Raw genomic sequence first — 23,497 nt, forward strand, 5'->3', positions numbered from 1 at the left:
AGCTAGCAGGTGTGAGAAATGCCAAGACAGGTCCAACCTTCATGACTGAGTTGTATTGCCATGCTGTGTAATTCTGGAAGCCATATGGAAGATTGGGGCTTGATTCCTGTGTTGACTTGCACACACTGGGCACACACGCACATGCTTATGATTCTGGTTGACTGGAAAGCGAAGGGAAGATTGTGGTGTGAGAATCTGTTGAGAGTGCTTACTTAGCTTGCTCTCTCAATAAATAAATAAACTTTTAAAAGGAAGAAATATCTAAGAGCAGAGGATCCGAGACACCGAGGTAGACACAGGAGTTGTTTTGCTACGCCCTTGGGATGTAGATGAAGAATCCTTAGTCTAGGATTTCCTTGCTGCAATATTTTTCACTCCTAGCTGCACTAGAAACTGGGGAACAACAAATTGCAACCTTTAGTTAGTAAAATCTGGCTATGATCTATGCAGTGAATCAGTGCAATATTTGGTGATCATGCTTAGTTGTACTATGGGGCTTGTTCCAATGTTTCTTTGGCAGCAGGAACTGACTTCAGGGAGGAACTTGGAGGAGAAAGAAGATGTGCTAGAAAGTGAAGAATTTTGAACATACAGGAATTGCATGGTGGTAAAATTGGATACCTATTGGGTACTCGCCAGCCCGGACAAACCAGGAATGTATTCTCATATGTTGGAGAGCATATAGCCACTGAAGATTTTTTTTTTCCCTTTGGTTTTTGCCATAGGGTACTTGCACTCACTGGAGAGAGAGACAGAGAGAGGGAAAGTGAGAAATCACCCCCTGGGGGAATAACCATTCCACAATCTATTCTCCATTCTTCTCTGAGGATTTGGGGCATACACACACATGCACCTGGCATGATTTTTCAAACCACCATGTTGGGACTTGAGCTGCAGTAGGCCATAGGAGTCCAGAGCCTTGACCTCCATACCACTTGCTGGTCCTGCCACTGAAGATTTGAGCTATCCTGTTTCTGTGATTCTGTGAGCTCTCTTACTTTTTAAAAGGTTTTTCTAAAGGATATTTCAAAGCAAATTAGTACAGTGTAGATTTTCACAAATTCTGTCCATGAGTATGAGTTTTTGGAACAAGAAAAAGTTCTGTGGCAAAGCAGGTAGAAAGGCGAGCTGAGCCGGTCCCATTGGGTAGTTAAGGGAATCAGATCCCACATGGTCAACCATATAGTTTGAATTCTGGAAAAGGGGATGATTTGGGTTTGAAAATCTGCTGAGAGTGCTCATCTTGTGATGTGAAAAACATTCTGAGCACATGTGTTTATGTGGCCAAAATTCTGACAGAATGGAGAAATGCAGGAGAAGGGATTGTGATATGACCATGCCCCATTGGGGATGCTTTCTTGTTCTCTCTCCCTCTCTCTCTGGCAACCACATATACCCTTTGACAATTTTTTAAAAATTAAAATTAAAACTAAAGTTAAAAAGAAAAAGGCTAGCTATTTGACACTAGAGCCCTTCTTTAGGGATTCTCGATGACTATTACCAGTGTATTTTGACAAAGTTGATCACAAGTGATTTTATTCAAAGTTTTTTTTTTTTTAACTCAGGATTTCTCAAACATATTTATTAAAATGTAGTATCTCTTATTGTTCTCTAAAAAATATCTCAAAGTCTATAGCTTGAGAAATGTTTTGTGTTTAAAAGACGCTGCATGGGTCTTGTGAGTGTCAAAATAATTCTTGTCAAGTCCCTAATATAGTGTGTGGCCCAATAGAAAGTGTTTATTAAATGGCAACTATCAATATTTCTATTAGTTAGTAATATCTGTGGTCTTCTCTCCCTTGGGTGCTGAATCATTCCTTATGCAGTTTTAATTCACTTTCTTATGTCTGTCTCTGAAGGATATGTGAAATGGTGACCTAAATCGGTAAGATAACTTACCCTGAATTCTGTGTGATTTGGTGAAACAATGAGGCTTCATTATTCAGCCTTCACTCATAAGACAGAAGACCTTATTTAGCTGTTGTGATCTCTGAGCCCTAAGTTTTGGGAGAAGCTTGTCTTTAATCATTTTTCTTAGCTAGGCCTGGATCTGAGAGGCACAGTGTAATAAAGGAATCCTAAGCTGGGTGCTTGAAGGTTGAAAATATCCACTCAAACAGTATTTCCCTTCCTTCTTAGAATGCTCACGAAATCTATTTGAACCCCAGTTAATGGCCTAACATTTTAGATTTGTGGTGGATTGTGTCCAGACTGCCTCCTTCCTCTGCATCCGCGGAGTTTCCTGCCTAGTTTGCATTTTAGATATTTTTTGTCCTGAATGCAAAGATGGTCTTTTTTTTTTTTAAAAAGAAAAGAATTATTTTATTTAACTTTATTTATTTTTAATTTGACCAGAGAGGAGCAGAGAGAGAGAGAGAAAGAAGAAAAGTGAGAAAGCAAGCCACCAGGTCAGAACTAGAACCGTGGTTAGCCGTGTGAGTCCAATACCCTTAACCACCACGCCACCTGCCAGCTTCTGCCTCCAGTCTTTATAAGAGCAAAATTATTATTAGAAAGCCCAATAGTGTGTGTCTTTTCCACAGTTCTTTTCTTTGCAGAACATGACTTCCTCTGAAATGAGGAGAGATTTAAAGGGGGGGAAAAAAAACAACAAAAATCGTGTTATCATAATAATGTGGTCAGGAAAATGCCTCAAAGTAGATGTTTGATTTACAGAGGGACTTTCAGTGGTCTGTGGGTGAGGTGAAAATTGAAAAATACCTTTTGTTGATGACCAGTCAGCTCTGTGATAGATAGCACTCTTGCCTTCCTGTCTCTCTCTTTTCTTTTCTTTTTTCTTTTTTTCTTTTTTGCCAAGGGCACTTTCTTTTGGGAAACCATGGTGATTAAGGACTGAGACAGAATTGGGTTCAAGTGGCCTTGGGCAAGTTGTCTTATCTGATCCTCAGATCCTTCATCTATAATAGAAGATAATGATGCTAGGAATATGGTCAAAAATAAATGTGACAATAAAAGCTTGAACAAAATAAATGTGACAAAAAAAGCTTTAATACATTGAAAGTGCTCAATGAAAGTAAGCTACCATCATCTTTTTTTTTTTTTTTTGTATTTTTCCTCTGCTAGGGATCTTTTTTTTTTAATTTTTAAAAATTTTAAATGTATTTATTTTACATTCATTCACTGTATATCATTGCAGCATACACAATGCATTTTCCCATCCAGAATACACTGTATTTTGTCTCAATCAAAGTTATTACCATATATGTTATCTTCAACTAGTAATTTTACATTTCCTGTTTCTTATGTATTTTACTTCTCTTTATTTTCCCTTGATTTCCTACCTCTCACCCTCTGCCATTTCCCACCCTTCTCCCACACCGTTTCTGGTATGTCCACAATTGTCTTCTGTATTTTTTTCCCCACATTTTATTAATTCACAAAAGATATTAATTAAACTAAATACTTTCAATAGTAAGTATAGTTGATATGACGTATCTGTTAGCACATGTCTAACTTTAGGCATAAAACTCAGTGAGTAGCACCCAGCTGAACCTATATAACTTACTGCAGTCATTAAGAAGGTATTTTTTTTATTTTTCATGTTTTATGGATTTTTTAATTTCAAGAAAAGTAGTTTTAGCTTTAATAAATCAAAGTCAGGAATGTAAAGAAAAATTTGCTTAAAACTTAAAGCCAGGAAAATGTTAAGATTCTGTTCAAACAGTAGGTAGATACTAAAAACTCAAAAACCAGATATGGGCAAAGCTAAAATCTAGTAACGAGTATACTGTAATTTTCTTCTGAAACATTTTTTCTCTCTTCATTCCCCCCTTTTACTAAAGAGAGGCATAAACTAACTTATTTGCAAAAAAAAAAAATAATTTTAGTCTCTATTTAGTCTGTTCTTTGCACAAAGCCCCATAAGAATATCCTTTGATTTAGTTGGCTTTGCTGGAACCTTTTATAAGGAACTTCAGATTTGTCTCTAAAAGGCCTCCTAAAGCTACTGAGCCAAGTAAGGAATTCATCATCATCTTTGAAAATTTATCCCTTACAAATAATGAGATGATTATCATTATATGACTTTATACACTTGGCATTCATTGGCTATTGAGACATGATTAACCCAGAGAGGACTGCATTTCCACTGGGAGTTTACAGTCTGAACTAAACATAAAGCAGACATTTTTATCTAATCCCAAGGGAGGAGACTGGTTTTTCTTTTTTTTTTTAATAATTATTTATTTAATTATATTTACTATTGTTATTATTTAATTTGCTATAGGGCACATGGGCAGAGCAGAGAGAGAAAGAGAGAGAAAGCAAGCCTCCGGGTCTGGGACTCAAAAAGTGATTGGCCATATAGGAGTCCAGTGCCTTAACCACCAAGCCAGCTGCTGGCCTTAGAATGATTTTCTGCTTTTTTACAGAGATTTTTGCTGTAGAGCATGTGCACTCACAGGAGAGGCGTAGAGAGGCAGAGAGACAGAAAGCGAGAAATCACCCTCCAGGGAGGTTGGCCATGTTGCAATCCCCTCTCCTCCATTTTCCTCTTGGGATCCTGGGCATGCACACGTGTGTGCATACACACACACACACACACACACACACACACACACACATTCACCAGGAGTTTTAAGTCACCAGGTGTAGGACTTGAACCATGGTCAACAATGTGGGAGTCTAGCAACGTGACTATTATGCCATCTGCTGGTCCTGAGACTGATTTTCTTAATGAACTCCTTGAATCTTCACACTACCAAGAAATTCATGAGTCATATGGTCCTCAACTTTTTCCATCAAGTAGAATGTAGCCTGTAATTGGAGGTATTCAGGAAAGGCTATTTTATAAATCCTTGTAGATTTTATACTGAGGCTTTAAAATACTTTATTCATCAGAATGTATTAATGATTATATTGCTATCCTTGGACTCCTGAAGAATCTTCTATATAGAAATTATATTTTTTGAATAAACGGGATTCATGACCAAATGAATGCTTTTTGGATAGCAAAATGTATGGGCTTGTTTGCATTGTTTTTGCTTTTTGTTTTTTTTAGAAGAAAATTTTACAGCAGCAGCTAGGAGGAGGGGGAAATTGAAGTTGGTAACAATCCAGATATAAGTTGGTAAGAGATTGATTGCCAGTGAGGAAAGGTAGAAGTCTGATAATGCCCACTTGTTAGGAAGGATTAACAAGGATTGCGACCAGCAGATGGAGAAATGGCTATGTTGCTGAACTCCCACATAGTGGATCGAGTTTCGAATCCTGGACCCAGGGGCTTAAAACTCACGCCGGGCATGTGTGCATGCATGCCCAGGACCCCAAGACAAAAACAACGGAGAAAGGATTGTGGTGTGGCCAACCCCCTGGTGGGTGATTTATCACTTTCTGTTTCTCTTTCTCTCTCTCTCTCTCTCTGGCAAGTGCACACACCCTATATCTCTCAAAAAATAAATCACATCTTGATTTTGACTCATATATTAAAACCATTAGGTCACTCAGTGCTTTCTCATGTAATTAATATAGTTAAATTCAACCTGTATGTTGTGCATCTTTCTCAAAATTTGTATTAAGTCAAAGTAGATTAGGCATATCTGGTTTTACTGGAGAGATTAGACTATTTCACATTTTTGTTATGTAAGGCTGTTTCAAAAGCACTTGCTTTTTAAACTATAGGTATACAATAATTTAAAAAAAAAGTGTCATTAAGCACTGTAGTCATACCAGGTGCTCGTGAGGATGTGTAATACCTGGAACTCGTATACACTGCTGGTAGCAATGCAAATTAGTATAGCCAATTCAGAAAACCATTGTTATCTACTAAAGCAGAATATATATGTATGAATGACAAAACAGATTTAAAATGCCTATATATATTCACTAGAAAACATGTATAAGAAAGTTCATAAGAGGGCCCAGCCTACCCCATGGCCTCACAAAGTAGTTAAGGGAGCCAGATCCCCCACGGCTGACCATGCTTTGAATCCTGGTTCTGGTGGCTTAAAAAACTAGTTAGGCACGTGTGTGTGTGTGTGTGTGTGTGTGTGTGTGTGTATGTTTGCCCAAGTCTTGATGAGGTGTAGGTGTGAAGGATAATGCTTTCTTTCTCTCACTCTTTGGCAAGCAGATGCACCTTCTCACAATTAAAAAAAAAAAAAAAGGAAAAGAAAGGAAAGGAAGGAAGGAAGGAAAGAAGGTAGGTCATGAAAGCACTATTCATTATAGCCATAAACTGGAAACTATCCAGATGTCTGCCCATTAGAATGGGTAAGTAGACTGATATCTAAAATTGAATACTATGCAGCATTGAGACTATATAATCTATCACAACACATAGAAATACAGATGAAGCTCAGAAACATAACACTGAGCAAAAGAAAGACTTACTGTGTCATTCTGCTTACATAAAATTTTAAAAAATGGGCAAAGTGAAACCACAATAATGATCATGTTTGGTATGTAAATAACTAGCAGAGGGTTGCTTGGGGTGCTCGAAATTTCTGTTTCTTGATTTGGGGGCTGAGTACATGATCTGCTCACTTTGTGAAAACATGTCTGGCTGGTTGCGGCACTTATCTGTATGTGTGTTACACTTGAGAGAAAAGCCTAAGATACACGGCAGTGTCAAAGTTTCCATACTGAACAGATGGTATCTGAACAATGCTACCTAAGATGTCAGCAAATTGGTCATAACTTACTGTAGAAAATTATTGATTCAGCCCATTAATGACACAGTTCTCATGAGCTTTTTCCTTTACACTGAAACCATTCTGGACATTTCTAAGGCCTATTTGTTTTCAATGTCGCATGGATTGCAATTCTCTTCTTTACATGTTTCTGAGATGTAGCTCCCTGAGGTCAAGAAATATTAGTTTTTATAACTTTTTAAAATGTTTATTTATGCATTTTTTCCATGAATAAGAGAAACTGGAGAGAGAGCACTCCTAACACAGTCCATCTCCAGCCTCAGCCTGCCCGGGGTCATGCACACATGTGTACTCGGCATACTCAGAGGGGTCTCAAACACAAGCCTAGAACAGTCTCGTGTGGATCAGCCTCAAAGAGTGCCATGATTTACTGACTACCATCCACTATTTAAGAAATATAAATTTTAGGGGCTGTCAGGGTGTGGTGGTTAAAGGCGTTGGATTCCCACATGGCCAGTCGCTGTTCAAGTCTTAGACCTGGTAGCTTTATTTCTCACTTTTCCTCTATCTCTCTCTCTCTGTCTCTGATCAAATTAAAATAATAATAGTAACAAATGGAATTAAATGAATAATTCTTTAAAAAATAAATATTAATTTTGTAACTTATCTACCAATAGTACTGAAAGGCCATGAATAGTATTTGTTCAGTCTTAGGAGAAGTTGGAATTAGTAATGATGCTTTCCATGCCTCCTAACTCAGTTTTGCTGCAATTAGATGAAATGAGACGGAGTAAGAAAAAAAGTGCACGGTAAACGTAGTACAATACAGGGGTTTGATATGATGTGTTTCATTACTTGAAAATATTGCTCAGGAAAATATATAATTTTGATCTTTCTTTCTTTCTTTCTTTTTGGAGAGGTTTTTGTCATAGGGTATGTGCACTTGCCAGCCAGACAGAGAGAGACAGAGAGACAGAAAGTGAGAGATCACCCCCCAGGGGGGATGGCCATGCCACAGTCCCTTCTCCTCCATTCTCCTCTCGGGATCTTAGGCACACACACACACATGCCTGGCGGGAGTTTTAAGCCACTGGGTCCAGGACACGAACCGCGGTCTACTACATGGGAGTCCAGCAACATAGCCATTACGCTAACTGCTGGTCCCAGGAAAATATATAATATTGAGACCAATTTAAAAAACAGTAAGAAATGAAATTTTCTTACAATTACAGGGTCAATGCTATTATAAATCTTTAAGCAGCATCCAACTATTCATGTCATAAGAATGTGTTCAAATATTTAAAATAACCATAAAAAGAAAGAAACACTGGTTAATTTTTGTTTGCTTGCTTGTTTGTTTATACACTTCTGAGAGAGAGAGAAGAGAGACAGAGGCATCTCCAGCAAGGTCTCCGCACTGTGATCCTTCCTCGGACTCAGCCAGCCAGGGTCACAGGCGTGTGTACACATGCCTGGTGTGCTCAGGGTGGCCTCAGAATGCAAACCTGACATCTTTCTGTGCCATCATCTGGCCCTAAAACACAGGTTCTCAATAAGAAAAAACATCACTCCCTTCTGAGTCTTAATTTGCTTTTATATGAAATGAAGATTTGTACTATTAATTTGCTTTTATATGAAATGAAGATTTGTACTATTTTTTTTTTTTTTTGGGGGGGTTTTTGTGATAGGGCGCGTGTGCTCGCCAGACAGACAGAGAGAGACAGAGAGACAGAAAGTGAGAAATCCCGTCTCCTCCATTCTCCTCTCGGGATCTTGAGGACACATGCACACGCGCCCGTCGTGAGTTTTAAGCCACCGGGTCCGGGACGCGAACCGTGGTCGACTACATGGGAGTCCAGTGACAATGCCATTACGCTAACTGCTGGTCCCAAGATTTGTACTATTGACAGCAAAGCCATCTAGGTCAAATATTCTCATTTTTACACAATGCAATTTTTTTTTTTCAGAGAAATTTTTGCTATAGGGTGTGTGCACTTGCCAGAGACACAGAGAGAGACAGAGAGAAAGTGAGAAGTCACCCCCTGGGGGAGGGGTGGATGGCCACCAGCAATCATTTGCCTTCCATTTTCCTTTAAGAATTTTGGGCATACATGACGCACACGCACCCAGAGTGAGTTTCAAGCCACAGGGTCTGGGACTCAAACCACACTTGGCCGTGTGGGAGTACAGCACGACTACCACTATGCCACCTGCTGGCCCCTACACAGTCTGATTTTATATGACATTCACAATTTCAATATAGTATGAAGGACAGAGCACCAAACTCTAATGAAGAAGGTCCTTGAGCACAAGAATGGTGCTATCACTAGCTGAAAGGCCTTGACAAGGAATTTAGAATGACAGTAAATCACAGATGAAACACACCTTAATCACAACCTGTCATTAAGGATGCTAAGATTGAGAAATATCAGGAGTCATGCCTACCCAAAATTGCTTATTGATAGTGAATTCAAAACTAATACCCAGTCCTCTAAAACTGGTGTGCCATTATTATAATACTTTCTCTAGAAAGACCATTTTTTTTCTTTTTTAGTTACATAACTTGAAAAAAAAAATAGAAGCCAAGACAATCTCAAAGTATTCAGTCTTACATCTGGATAATAGAAGCCAAGACAATCTCAAAGTATTCAATATTACAACTTTATTTTTAGAAATAACTCAGTCATTTTATTTTTGTAGTTCATTTTTATTTGATCTTAAATACTTTGTATGCAACTGTGGTAAAGCATAGTCTTCTCTGGACTAGAATTTGACTACTATGCAATTACACACTCACACCCATTAAAGCATATGTATGTATATATGGGTTAAGGAGTTCATTTCATTTCTTGAAGTTGGGATTTCCTATAAGTCTGAATGACAATCCATGGTAGCAGTGAAGTTCTGTGCAGAGTTAAGGACCCTGGGAGAAGAAATAGAATCAACCACACTTTCTTATTCATGTAAGCTTCATTTTTTCCTCAAAACCGAAAAGGCAAGTCCTGAGCTATTTCATTGCATAGGACAGTCAATTCTTTTACTACTTTGAAGTTGTAAAAAGTTTGGTTGCCAATAAAACTGAGGTTGGAAATGTATCATTTTTCTTTTTTGGCAGAGGAAATGAAAGACACAAGGAAACTTCAAAATTAACGTTCTTATCTAGGTCCTTAATGTACAGTTTTTACCTATTGGGTACATGATTTTGTTATGACTCAGTAACTTGAAGGCACAGAAATTGTGTAAAGAACAATTGGAATTGAGATAGCGCCAACCACTTTTTTAGGCAGGTCACTTGATGTCTTTCCTACAAGCTTCTTGTCATTGTTTAGTGAGAGTGCATCTGTGACACTGAATTGTGAAATAGATAGCATTGTACACTATTTAGATGATGTTATGTTACAAACTCAATATAAATACTTGATTTCTTTTTTACAGAGATTTTTGCTATAGGATGCGTGCTCTTGCTGGAGAAACAGAGAGAGAGACAGAGAGTCAGAAAGCAAGAAATCACCCTCTGGAGAGATGGCCATACCACAGTCTCTTCTCTATTCCCCTCTCAGGATTTTGGACATGCACGTACATATGCCCAGCGTGAGTTTTAAGCCACCGGATGCAGGACTCGAACTGTGGTCAGCTATTTGGGAGTCCAGCAACATAACTATTACACCATCTGCTGATCCCCAAATATATGACCTTTTAATAAATATAGGTGCCTGCTCAAAGGTTGGCACACTTTTATAGTGTTGAAAAGTCCTCTTCTATTGTGCACTTTCCTTTTCTAAAATATATATTTTTTTGAGGAGCCAACACATGGCCTGTTGATTATGGAGGGTGGATTTTATATGGCTGAGTGTATGGTTCAAGTCTTTGGCCTGGAGGCTTGCGAAATGTGCCAGGCACATGTGTGTATATGCCCAAAATTCCGAAAGGAAGGACAAATGGAGGAGAAGGAACTGTGATGTGACCTTGCCCCATGGTGGGTCCTTTCTCACTCTCTCTCTCTCTTCCCCTTTCTCTCTCTGGCTCTCTCTGGTGAGCACACATGCCTCTGGCAAAATAAGAGCATTATTAAAAAATTATTTTTGTAAGAGCACAGTCCTGGCTGACTCCATTTTGATACTTAGTTGGAGGAAAAAATGAACTATTAGTATATTCCTGAGAAAACTAAAATGAGAAAATTATTGCAATGGTTTCAGAGATCTTGTTAAATTCTCCTTGGATAAGAAGAAAATTCAATACAGGTCCATTCACAGATACCATGTTGTAAATCTGTCATCCGAATCCCATCAGTTTTGTCACTGATAGTTTCATGAACTGAAAAAAATACCATATTGCTATTGGGTGCTATGATTAAGGTCAGATAGATATACACTAGTCTAGAAGGAGTATTTATGTTGTTTAATGGAACATTTAATAATATATTTTGTATTTAAAGAATTAGATGTAGAAGAAATTGTCAACAATCTAAACACAGCTACTTGAGACATAAGACTGATTCAGAGAAGCTCTATTAATATCACCGTGGAGTCTGCCACTGATAGATATCTAAGATGCCAGATTTGCAAGACATTTGTTTATTCATTTATGCACATGACATTGAGTAAGTGCCCTGCCAAGGTATTGTGCGAGATGCTAAGGTTTTGTGTAGCTGATGAAGACATGCAGTCTTCACTCTGCAACGTTCCTTCATCTCCTCCCTGTGTCGCTTTTCTCCATTTCCTCCCTGACTTTCTCATTTGCCTCATTTAGGTTATCAGCTCTGGGTAGAAATCATGTTTTAAAAATGCAAAAGTCAAACGATAGAAGAAAAAGAGGACATATTGGAAAAGTTCTTAGTTGAGAGAAGAATGAAACCAAGGTAATAGAAGCTACAAGAAGTTGTGGTACTTAGCCTTATTTATTTATTTAAAAATCTTATATTTAAGATTGAATATTGTGAAGTTGTCATGTCTTCCCAACTTGATCTTTAGGTTTATTGCAATCTCAATCAAAATTCTAGAAATTTATTTATTTATTTATTTATTTATTGGAGAGGTTTTTGCTATAGAGCACGTGTGCTTGAAATCACCCCCCAGGGGGGATGGTCACGCCCCAATCCCTTCTCCTCCATTCTCCTCTCGGGATCTTGGGCACGCACGCACATGCGCCCGGCGTCAGCTTCAAGCCACCGGGTCCGGGACACGAACCGCGGTCGACTACGTGGGAGTCCAGCGACACAGCCATTACGCCAACTGCTGGTTCCCAAAATCCTAGAAATTTATTTTGTGGATATCAACAGATTTATTCTAACCCTTACATGAAAAGACAAAAGACCAGAATAGGTAACAAAATATTAAAGGAAAAGAACAAAATTAAGAGGGACTAGCAGATGGCATAATGGCTACATAGCTGGACTACCATGTAGCTGACTGCAGTTCGAGTCCCAGACCCAGTGGCTTAAACTCACGCCAGGCACGTGTGCGTGCATGCTCAAGATCCCAAGAGGAGAATAGAGGAGAAGGGACTGCGGCGTGGCCATCCCCCCTCGGTGTGTGTGTGTGGGGTGATTTCTCATTTTCTGTCTCTCTGTCTGTCTCTGTCTTTCTGGTGAGTGCACGCACCCTATAGCAAAAACCTCTCAAAAACAAAACAAAAAACAAAATAGAAAAACTGACACTATTAACTTTAAGAATTATTATGAAGGGGCTCAACTGATGAAAAATGCGTGTTATGAAAAATATGAAAAAAATTTTTGCACCAAAATAGACTTAATATTTTAATCCTAGGCAAGTCAATGGAAAAAGCTTAATGTTTTCAACAAATGGTGCTGGATTAACTGGACATCTATATGGTAAATGTTTATCTATACAAGAACCTTATACTCTTCACAAAAAATAACTCAGAATGGACCATTAGACCTAAATATAAAATGCACAACTATAAAACTCCTTGAAAACAACACAGAAGAATATCTAGGTGACTTAGATTTGGCAGATATTTCAGGTATCACAAAAAAAAAAAAAAAAACCATGACCCATGAAAGTTAGATTCCAATCAAATTTAAAACTTTGCTCTGTTAAAGACACTGTTAAGAGAATGAAAAGACAAGGAAAGATTGGGAGAAAATAATTGTAAAATACATGTCTGATAAAGGAATAGTATCCAAAATATATAAAAACTCTGAAAACTCAACAATAAGAAAACAGCTAAATTTAAAAATGGGCAAAAGATGAAGAGTCACCTCAAAAGAAGATATGCAGGTGTCAAAAAAAGCTTATGAAAAGATACTTTTGATTGGATGACAGAAATTGTTGATTTTACTTTACTAGATGCTTAACATTTTTTGCGTGCTTACAAATATTCTGAGCTTTGTTATGTGATTCAGTTAATTGAAAAACAATGTGATGGGGGACTAGCAGGTGGTGTGGTGGTTAAGGTGCTAGACAATCTTACATGGTCCACCATGGCTAGAGTCCCAGACCTGGTGGCTTACTTTCTCTCTCTCTCTCTCGCTCTCTGTGTGTGTCTCTCTCTGGTCAAATTTTAGAAAATGAAGGAATGAATAAATAAAATGAAATAAAATACTTCTTTAAAAACAAAAACAGTGTGGCCTTTTAAATCCTTTAGGCATAACCAGAGCCATATTTAGTCTATGTTTTTTTTTTTTTTATTCTGACTACTAAGACCCTTCTGAGTACTCTACTCAATGCCATGTGAATTTGAGGCATTTTATTCTAGCTGGTGAGAACAGGTACTAACCTTCCTTCTGCACTAAATCTTGGAAATGTAAAGTGGTAAGCTGTGATATTTGTAGGGTTCACTTTGTTGTTTCCTGTCTCCCACGGATCATGCTATCCTTGCTTGGTGGTCAGTGTCTTGAAAATTGTTATGTCTTATGGTTGACCCATTTAAAAAAAATATTTCAGGCAGGAAAATAAATGTGATTCTTGTTTCTTTATCTTGCTCAAAAGTCACATCTTCCTCGCTGACCACAACTTCCTAGCCTTGCAACTCCTTATGCAATTACTCATACTATGGCTTTTCTTTAACCCAGTGGGATCTCAAGAGCTTTTTATTTTCTCCCAATCCATCAGTACTTTCCTTCTTAAGTAGTTTAGATGCCTTGACTCGCTATTTCAGTAATGCTCTTATTAATGTCCCCCCTTCCATTCACTTCTCTGCTCATTTAACCAAGATGATTACATGGTAGATTCTCAATACATTTTAAAATTAATGAGTGATTAAAAAAAAAAGAAAAGATGCTTAACATCATATGTTAAAAAGAAATTGCAAAATAAAACAAGGAGATACCAGTAAACACCTTTTAGAATGACACAAATTCAAAATGCTTACACCACCACATGGTAGTGAGGATGTAGAGCAAGAGGAGCTCTCATTCATTGCTGTGAGCATGCATACCCTCTGACCTAGTGATTGCACTCCTTGGTAACTACTCAAATGAGTTAAAAACTTATGTCTATACAACACCTGCACACAAATGTTTAGAGTGGCTTTATTCATAAATTGTCAAAACTTGGAAGCTATCAAGATGTCCTTCAGTAGATAAAGGGGATAAGCAAACTGTGGTGCATCCATACGTTGTAACATTATTCAGCAATTAAAGAAACAAGCTAGCAATCCACAAAAAGACATAGAACTTTAAATGCATGTTGCTAAGTGAAAAAAAGCCAATCTGGAAAAGTTACAGGCAGTATGATTCCAACAACTGAATCTGACACTCCATTTAGAAGAGGTAAAACTACAGAGACAATGAAAAAGATCAGTGTTTGGTGGGTGTGGGGAGGGGAAGGGAGAGAGTCAGGTAGAGCACAGGAGATTTTTAAGGCAGTGAAACTCTTCTGTATGATGCTGTAATGGTGGATAAATGTCATGATACAGTTTCTGAAACCTGTAGACTGTACAACATAAAGAGAGAACCCTAATGTACTCTGTGAATTTTATTTAGTAATAATGTAAATGTACTACACTAATAGGTGTTAAAATATAAAGGAAATCCAGGAACGGTTGAGGGGAACCCAAGAACCATTTGCACTTTCCACTCAATCTTTCTGTAAACATAAAACTGTTCAAAAACTATAGTCTATCAGGAACCAGCAGTTAGCGTAATGGCTATGTCTCTGGACTCCCACGTAGTTGACCGCGGTTCGCATCCCAGACCCGGTGGCTTAAAACTCACGCCGGGCGCGTGTGCGTGCGTGCCCAAGATCCCGAGAGGAGAATGGCGAAGAAGGGAATGCGGCGTGACCATCCCCTCTGGGGGGGTGATTTCTCGCTTTCTGTCTTTCTGTCTCTCTCTGTCTGGCGAGCGCACGTGCCCTATAGCGAAAACCTCTCCAAAAAAAAAAACCCTAAAAACAAAAAAATCAACTATAGTCTATTAATAAATTTTTAAAAATTTATTTTAAAATCAGCTACTAGTTTTGTGAACAATTTTTTAAAAATGTTTCTAAAATCTGCTCTAATGCTTGAATTTAGATGAAGGTCAGATCATCTAATCATACATTTTAATAGTTCATGAGAAAAAAAGTCCGAAGTTCTTGCTACAACAACTGTGTTCCCTGTTAAATCATCACAACATCTATATGCCAGCATTTCCCAAATTAAAAACCCAAGGAATGTTACCCCTACAAAATTATCTTTGAAGAATGTTTCTGTGGTCAAATTAGTTAGGGAAATACTAAATAATATTCCACTATTTAAAATGAACAATATTAAATATTGGCATATTAAGCTCTTTCAGAAGTCTAACCCTCCCCCCTTGAATTAGTATGTTAATGAACATTTGGATTATTGACTGTTTGGCTCTTAGGCTCTTACGGTAAGGCTGTTATGCACGTTTGTGTGCAAGTCTTTGTATACATGTATGTTTCCCTTGCTTAGGTTAATATACCAAAGTAGAATAGCTGAATTATATGTTAAGTGTGTGTTTAATGGCTAAAGAAATTGTGGACTGTTTTCCAGAGTCATTGAACCATGTTTTAATCTGATAAGCAGGATTTAAGAGTTCCAGTTCTTTCAGATTTTTTGTCAATACTTGGTATATCCAGGCTTGTTTATTCTAGCTGTTTCACTGGTTGTGTATGTCGATGTGTTTTTAATTTGTATTTGTTAATGGGTAATGAGGTTGAGCATCTTCTCATGTGATTACTTGCTACTTGTATCTGTTGGATGAATGTCTGCTCAAATCTTTACCTCACCTTGAAAACATTAGGTTGTTTGTTTTCTTGTTACTGAGATTAGAGAGTTCCTTATGTATTTGGGATACATAGTCTTTGACAGATATGTGATGTGCAAATATTGTCACTTGGTCGGTGACTTATCTTCATTCTCTTAATAGTGTCTTTCAAAAAACAAAAGTTCTTAATGTTTTTCTTTTGTGGATTGTACTTTCTTTTTTTTATATATTGTGAGAGGAATGGATTGGAGGTTTTGTTTTTTTGCATGTGAATATTCCATTGTTTCAGCATCATTTGTTCAAAAGTCCCCCCACCCCTTTCCTACTGGATTGCCTTTGTACATCTGTCAAAACTCAATTGACCACCTAAGTAACCCACAAAAACTTATTAGTGTTAATAAACAAGATCAGGCTGTAATTACAGATTTTTCCATTCTGCTTAAAGTTCTGTTTTTGCTTCTCTTATTTTGAAGGCCTCCTATTTGGCATCTCAATGTTTAAGATTGTTGTATTCTCTAGTGAATGACCCCTTTATCATTGTAAAATACCTCTCTTTATCCCCTGTAATATTGTTTATTCTTATATTAATGTAACCACTTCAGTTTTCTTTTTATCCATATTAGAATACTACAGTGAATTTTTTTTGTCTTTTACTTTGAACTTATGTGTAGCTTTCTAATAAAAGCATAGAGTTAGGCATCTTTTATCTAAACTGCAACGTTCTGCCTTTTACTGATGCATTCAAATCTTTTACATTCAATATGATTATTTATTATGTATTTATTTAAACTTTTGGCCTTAGGGTATGTGTACTTACTGGAGAGACATAGGGGGGGAAGTGAGAAATCATCCTCCCCGCCAGGGGAATGCCTATTCCACAGTCACTTCTTCTCTATTCTCCTTTGGGGATTTTGGGATGCACACATACTTACCTGGCATGATATTCAGGTTGCCTGGCTGGTCTGGAACTCCAGCCACAGTCGGCCATGTGGGAATCCAGCAGCTTAACCATACCACCTGTTGGCCCCTCAATATGATTATTTTAATGTGTTATCTTGCTATTTATTTTCTATTTCTCACCTTTTTTTTTCTTAATTACCAGAGGCCATGTATACTTGCTAGAGAGAGAAGGAAGGAGAAAGTACTTCCTACTTGAGCATGGTTTCACAGCCCCTTCTCCATTTCTTCATCCTGTTGTGGTTTTAGGGCACACACATATGCATACACGCCCATTATGTTCTCAAGTCACCAGGGCAGGGGTTTGAACTGTGGTTCACCGTAAGGTATTGGGCTCTCTTAACCACTAGGCTATGAGGCCAGCCCACATGTGTTCTTTATTTCATTCACTCTTTTCTCTCCAAGTTGTGTCTTTGGATTAAGTATTTATTTATTTATTTATTTATTTTTTGGAGAGGTTTTTGCTATAGGGCACGTGCACTCCCCAGAAAGATAGAGAGTGACAGAGAGACAGAAAGCGAAGAAATCACCCCCCGGGGGGATGGCCATGCTGCAGTACCTTCTCCTCCATTCTCCTCTCGGGACCTTGGGCCTGCACGCACACACACATGGCATGAGTTTAAGCCACAGAGTCCAGGACTCGAACCGCAGTTGACTAAATGGGAGTCCAGCGACAGCCATTACACTAACTGCTGGTCCCCAGTTTCATCTTCTTTATTCGGGTATTAGCTATCATTACTTTTTTGTAGTTGTTTATTGTTTAAGGGATTATAGTATACATTTTTAATTTACCAGTCTAACTTCAGGCACTGTGACTTTATAGCATACACTTCCTTTTTTTCTCCTATATTAGTGCTATTGTTGTCATATACTTTACTTCGATATCAGTTACAAACTCCACCATACATTATTAATATTTTTGCATCAATCTGTCATTTAGCTTTTAAGGAATTTAAATAATAAGAAAAACAGTCTTTATATTTATCCAGGTAGTTACCACTTTTGGTGTTCTTTAGTCTTTTTTTTTTATGTCCAAGTTTGTTTCAGATATTCTTTCATTCTGCTTGAAGGATCTTTGTTTATCATATTTTGTAGTTACATTGTCTGGTTGGTAATCCTCTGTCCTTCTGTATGTCTTGAAAGTGTTTATCTCAAAAATCTTTGTTTCTAAAAGGTATTTTCACTGGATAAGTTAATAGTTTTTTCTTTCAGTACTTTGAAAGTGTTGCTCGGCTACCTCCTAACTTGCACCCTCTCAATAAAGTTTGCTGTCATTTTTGTCTTTATTATTCTGTAGAAAACATACTCCTACCACCACTGCCAAGTGGCTTTTAAGGTGTATTTGTAATGGGGCCAGCAGGCGGTGTAGTGGTTAGAGTGCGAGACTCCCATGTAATTGACCGTGGTTTGAGTCCTAGACCTGGCAGCTTGAAATTCACACTGACCACATGTGCTTGCAGGCCCAAAATCTCAAGAGGAGAATGAAGGAGAGGAATTGTGGCATGGCTATCCTCTGGGGGTGATTTATCTCTTGCTGTCTCTCTCTGTCTTTCTGGCAAGCACACATACCCTATAACAATAATCTCATTTAAAAAAAAAAGACTTACTTGCATTACCTTTGACTTTAATAACTTTTATTATAATGTATCTTGGTGTAATTTTCACTAATTATTCTAGGAGTTTTTGAGGTTATTAAATCTATGTGTTTATAATTTTTACTAAATTTGAAGACCCTTTGACCATTACTTCTTTAAATATTTTCCCTGTTCTAGTGAGGACTCCAGTTACACACATATTTGGCTATTTGAAATTATCTCATAGTTCACTGATGGTTTTATTTTTCTCTCTGTTTCATTTTGGGTAATTTCTACAACTATGTTCAGGTTCATTAGTCTTTTATTCTGAAATGTCTAATGTGCTCTTAATTTTATCCAGTCTATTTTTATCTCAACATTGAAAGTTTGAACTCTAAAACTTGAATTTTTGCCTTTTTATATTTTAATATATATTATAAATAAATACATATGTATATTAAATATATCACTATTTGATGTGTTCGGTTTTTCCTGATAGCTTTTTGAACATATGGAATATAATTATGATAACTGGTTTATTGTTTGTCTTCTATTTTTCTATTTCCTGTGTCATTTTGTGTCAGTTTTGATTGAGTTTTCTTTTCATTACCTATCCATTTTACTTTTCTATTCATTGTTTGCCTTATGTTTTTTTTATTGTTTGCTAGACGTTGTACAATTTGTCTTGTTGGGTGCTAGACATTTTTGTACAATTTTTCTCGAGTTACTTGGGAAGAGTTGATTCATGTGGATCATGCCCTTACATTTTGTTAAGAGGAACCAGAACCATGTTTAATTTTGGGTTTCTTTTTTCCTACTGCTGAGGCAAAAGCCTTGTTAGTATTCTAACTAGTGCTATCTGAATTATTAAGTTTTCCACCTTGGTTGTTGAGATTAGGCACTGTTCTGCTCCTCTGTGACCTTATAATTTCTCCTCAGTCTTAGATAGTTTGGTCACACACATGGATAATCAGTACTCAACTGATACTTGAGGGGGATCTTCTGCAGTTCTCCAGAACTCTGTCTCTACAGCTCTCTCTTCTGTGTTCTCAGACTCCCAGCTCTTCTTCCCTCCCACTCTGCTTGGGCTCCTCTTCCTTCTATTGTGGCCTTCCAAACATTAGGCTATGGCAGTCACTGGGCATTATGACAAGTAAATCTTCAAAGGAAGGTGGAAATTAACACTAAGGCTGACTGTGTTTTGGGTACCATGTTCAGTTACCATTAGCTCAACCTCCACATGAGATTAGTGCTATGATCTTAATTTGTAGTTAAAACAGAGCCTAGGATTGTTTATGTGAAGTCATACAGCTAGTAAATGGTAGAGCTAAGCTTTATGTTTCCATCTGTTAGCAAAGTTCAATCCATTGTGTTTTTAAAGATATCCTTATACTTGACATTCCATACAGACATCTGCTAATGAATTTGCTTCCTTCAATGTGTATCGAAGAAAGCAAAAGCAAAAGCAAAAGCCTACCACAAAATAGTGTTCTGTTGGAGCCTATGAGAGGAACTTGGCACATAGGAACATATGTAATATACAATTTTCCTAATTAAGCTCACTATACCCATTGATTCCCCAGAAAAGATGAGCAAAAGATCATCATGTATCTCAATCTGATTAAGTAAAAGTAGGTCAAGACCCAATTTTCTATGAGTGGTGGTTCACTAGCATCATCTATATATATTCAAAATCTTGCGTATATCATTTTTATGTAGCGCTTGCAGCTGTTGGTAAGCTAGAACACTTTTACTCCATAGTCAGTGTTTGTACTTTCTGTCAGAATTCAAAAAGATCTCATGATAAAAGCTTCAGCAGCTAGAGAAGGGTAAAAGATACCAAAATTAAGACTACCTGTAATAATTTATAGATTCAGTGTTTCTAGGTTTATGACTACCTAAGAATGTTTTTTTAAAGTGAATCTCCATAATGATGGTAGCCTTGTTCTCTCACAGTGCAGGTACAGGGTGGACTCTCTGGAATGACCCATGAGTAAGACTGAGTCACAGAACCACCAGAGAATGTAGAGTCTCTCTGCTTCATTTTAGGCTTTCTTACAGCATCTATTCCTTACCAGAAATGGAGTCTTCTCTATCATCCTGCTGTGAAGCATCACCTTTGTCCCCTTCGCCCCCTCATTCACCTTTCCATACCTGAGGCATATCCTTACTGCTTATGATCTGATGGTGAGCAACACTGAGATGAGTTGTTGATACCTTGGGTCACTGGGAAATAAATTCTAGTAAATACTTTCTGTTGGATTGTTGGAAAAGTCATGACATATTTTTCTATATAAACAATGCATTATGACTTTTCCAAGAACCCAATAGTTGAGCCAAGGTCTTTCTTGAATATTTAAATAAATGAACAAAGATATCTTGCCTGTCAGTCAATTATGCAGACTCTTTCATATTCTCTTCTAGCTGACCGCATCTACATCTTGCACTTAAAAACATGCCACTTGGTAGGGAAACGTTGAACACAGAATTAGGTCAAGTATAATGTGAAAATATTTTATATTAAAGAAGAGTCAGGAATGATTCTATTAAGAGACAATTGTCTTTCACCAACATCCCAGATTTATAAGTGGAGTTGTTTACATAATTCACACAATACCCATCCATTACCTTTGCACTGTAAAATCTATGGCACAGGTAAGCTCTGTGAATGGACAGTAACAGCAGCCAGAGGAACAGTGAGGTGAAAAGGTTATGCATTAAAATGATAAACTTCAGGGGTCAGCAAGTAGCATGTGAGTTAAGGGGCTGGACTCCCACATGGTTGACTACAGGTCAAGTCCCAGACCCAGTGGCTTGAAACTCACACAGGGTATGTGTGTGTGCGTGCCCAAAATCCTGAGAGGAGAATGGAGGAGAAGGGATTGCAGTGTGGCCATCCCTCCTGGGAGGGGGGGGTTTCTCACTTTCCTTCTCTCTGGTGAACACATATGCCCTATAGCAATAATCTGTCTCAAAAAAATATGCAAACTACAGACATCTGTGAGTGGGTCCAAAGGGAATGTTTCTGCTCATTCTGACCACAGATCTTAAATTGGATCTGTTTTCTTGTTTGTTTTTGTTTGTTTGTTTTTGTTTTTGTTTTGTTTTCTTTTCATTCTGACCAGAGATCTTTAATTTGGTCTATTTTTAACTTTAAGTTTAGAGCAGAGTCACATCTTACCTAGGATGATAAAATCTAAAGTCAGCCAGCAAGGCAGTAATTAGTTATAATCAACATTGCCCTGGAGATGACTAGGGGAGGGCCGGGTGGGCAGATGTTCCTTAATGGATTACAGGGCTTATTTTTGGTTATGGACAATGAAAGTGTCCTGGGATAGTAGTGATGATTTTACAACATTTCAGATGTACTAACAGTCACTTTACTGTACAATTTATAATGGTTAAATGGTGAATTTAATGTTATGTGACTTTTAGCTCAATAAAAAATACATGCAAAATAAATTGCCCCGGAGAAATTTTGTAAATCACACACAAAGTACAGTATAAATGGTACCTTATATAATAATGCTTAAGGACAACAAATTATGGCAATTAATGCAAAAAATAATAAAAGTTTCAGTAATTTAAATGCTGTGCTTTACAGAAATAAAATGGAGAATGAATGAGAAAAATTCTAGAGAGTTACTCTCTTCTGTTACACTATTAAGCATCTATATGTTTAGGGTATTCTAGTAAATTTGCATGTTCCTGTGAAAGACAAATGAGAAATTTTATGTGAAAGGACCTAACATAGGTCCTTGCACAGAAAAAGTGCTAAATGAATGTTTGGTAGATTTGAACCAAGCACTTCTACAAGGTACATAATAGTTTACTGATAAATTTATTCTTTAAAAGGAATACATTTTAGGATGTCATTATTTTCATGTAAATGAGGTAAATGATGCTAATGGTTTGTTTATTTTACATTTAGTATTTCAAGAGAGTCACTTAATTGCCTTTTGCCTCCATATGCTATGTATTATAGTTTGCAACAATCTGGGGCTGCTCCTGCCAAGACCCGAACTGCACACAAGCACTGTCCTGCAGACAGTTCTACTGCCATGGAAGACAACTGAACACAGCAGCATAAAGGAATTCAGGAGGCAACGAAGATCAGTACCAGCAAGAACCAGCAGGATGAGGATAAGATATTTATTGGAAGCCTGAGCTGGGATACAAGCAAGAAAAAAACAGACTGAATATTTGTCTAGATTTGGGGACATTGTGGACTGCACAGCTAAACCAGAGCCAGTCACTGGAAGATCAAGAGGATTTGCATTTGTGCCTTTCAAAGATGCTGCTAGAATTAGTAAGATTTTGGAACTAAAAGGATCCAAACTGGATGGCAAGTTGATAGGCCCCCACGGGTCAAAGGTTTAAAACAGGATGAACCTTCCAAAATGGTTTTTGGGGGTGGATTGAACCTAAGTACTTCTGAAGGGCAAAATATTTTGGAGCCTTTGGAGAGACTGAGACCCTTGAACAGCCCATGGATACAAAAAAAATGAAAGAAGAGGATTTTGTTTTAACACCTATACAGATGAAGAGCCAGTGAAGAAATGATTAGAAAGCAGTTGTCAGATTGGTTCTGGGAAGTGTGAAATCAAGGTTGCACAGCCCAGAGGAATACAGGCAGCAGCAGAAACAACAAAGAGGTGCGGCAGCTGTGGGAGAGGTGGCACTAGGGGTCATGGCCGAGGTCAGGGCTAGCACTGGAACCACGGCTTTAATAACTATTATGATCAAGGATATGGAAATCACAATAGTGCCAATAGTGGCTATGGCAGATATGATTGTGCTGGGTGTAACTATGGGAATGATGGATATGGACAGGGATATGCAGACTGCAGTGGCCAGCAGAGTACTTACGGCAAGGCATCTGGAGAGAGCGGCAATCACAAAACAATGGCCAGCCATACTAAAGGAGGACATTGGAGGAAATAGGAGAAGATGTTAAATGAACTCATCTTGCAGGACGACACTGAAGATTGGTCTTCAGCTGATTTAAGATCATCATTTTGTAGAAGACTTCATAGTATATAAGACACAACTGTGTCCCACTGTACATAGCCACCAATTAGTTTTGTTTTTACTTTTCCTTTGTTATCTGTGTTATGACTCAGTGTGGATTTGTGTTTACACAAATTTTATTTCTATAATTTTTTGTTAAACCTCAATTA

The 23,497-nt window shown here is 37.7% G+C and overlaps 1 pseudogene; it reads left to right on the forward strand.

Annotated features, from left to right (window-relative positions):
• Positions 1-23,239, forward strand: part of LOC102485361 (heterogeneous nuclear ribonucleoprotein D-like pseudogene) — an 87,264-nt pseudogene extending 64,025 nt beyond the window's left edge.
• Positions 23,240-23,497: the final 258 nt, after the last annotated feature.

This window comes from Tupaia chinensis, unplaced genomic scaffold, assembly GCF_000334495.1.
Source record: "Tupaia chinensis unplaced genomic scaffold, TupChi_1.0 Scaffold000028_1, whole genome shotgun sequence".
In the NCBI taxonomy this organism is placed as follows: domain Eukaryota; kingdom Metazoa; phylum Chordata; class Mammalia; order Scandentia; family Tupaiidae; genus Tupaia; species Tupaia belangeri.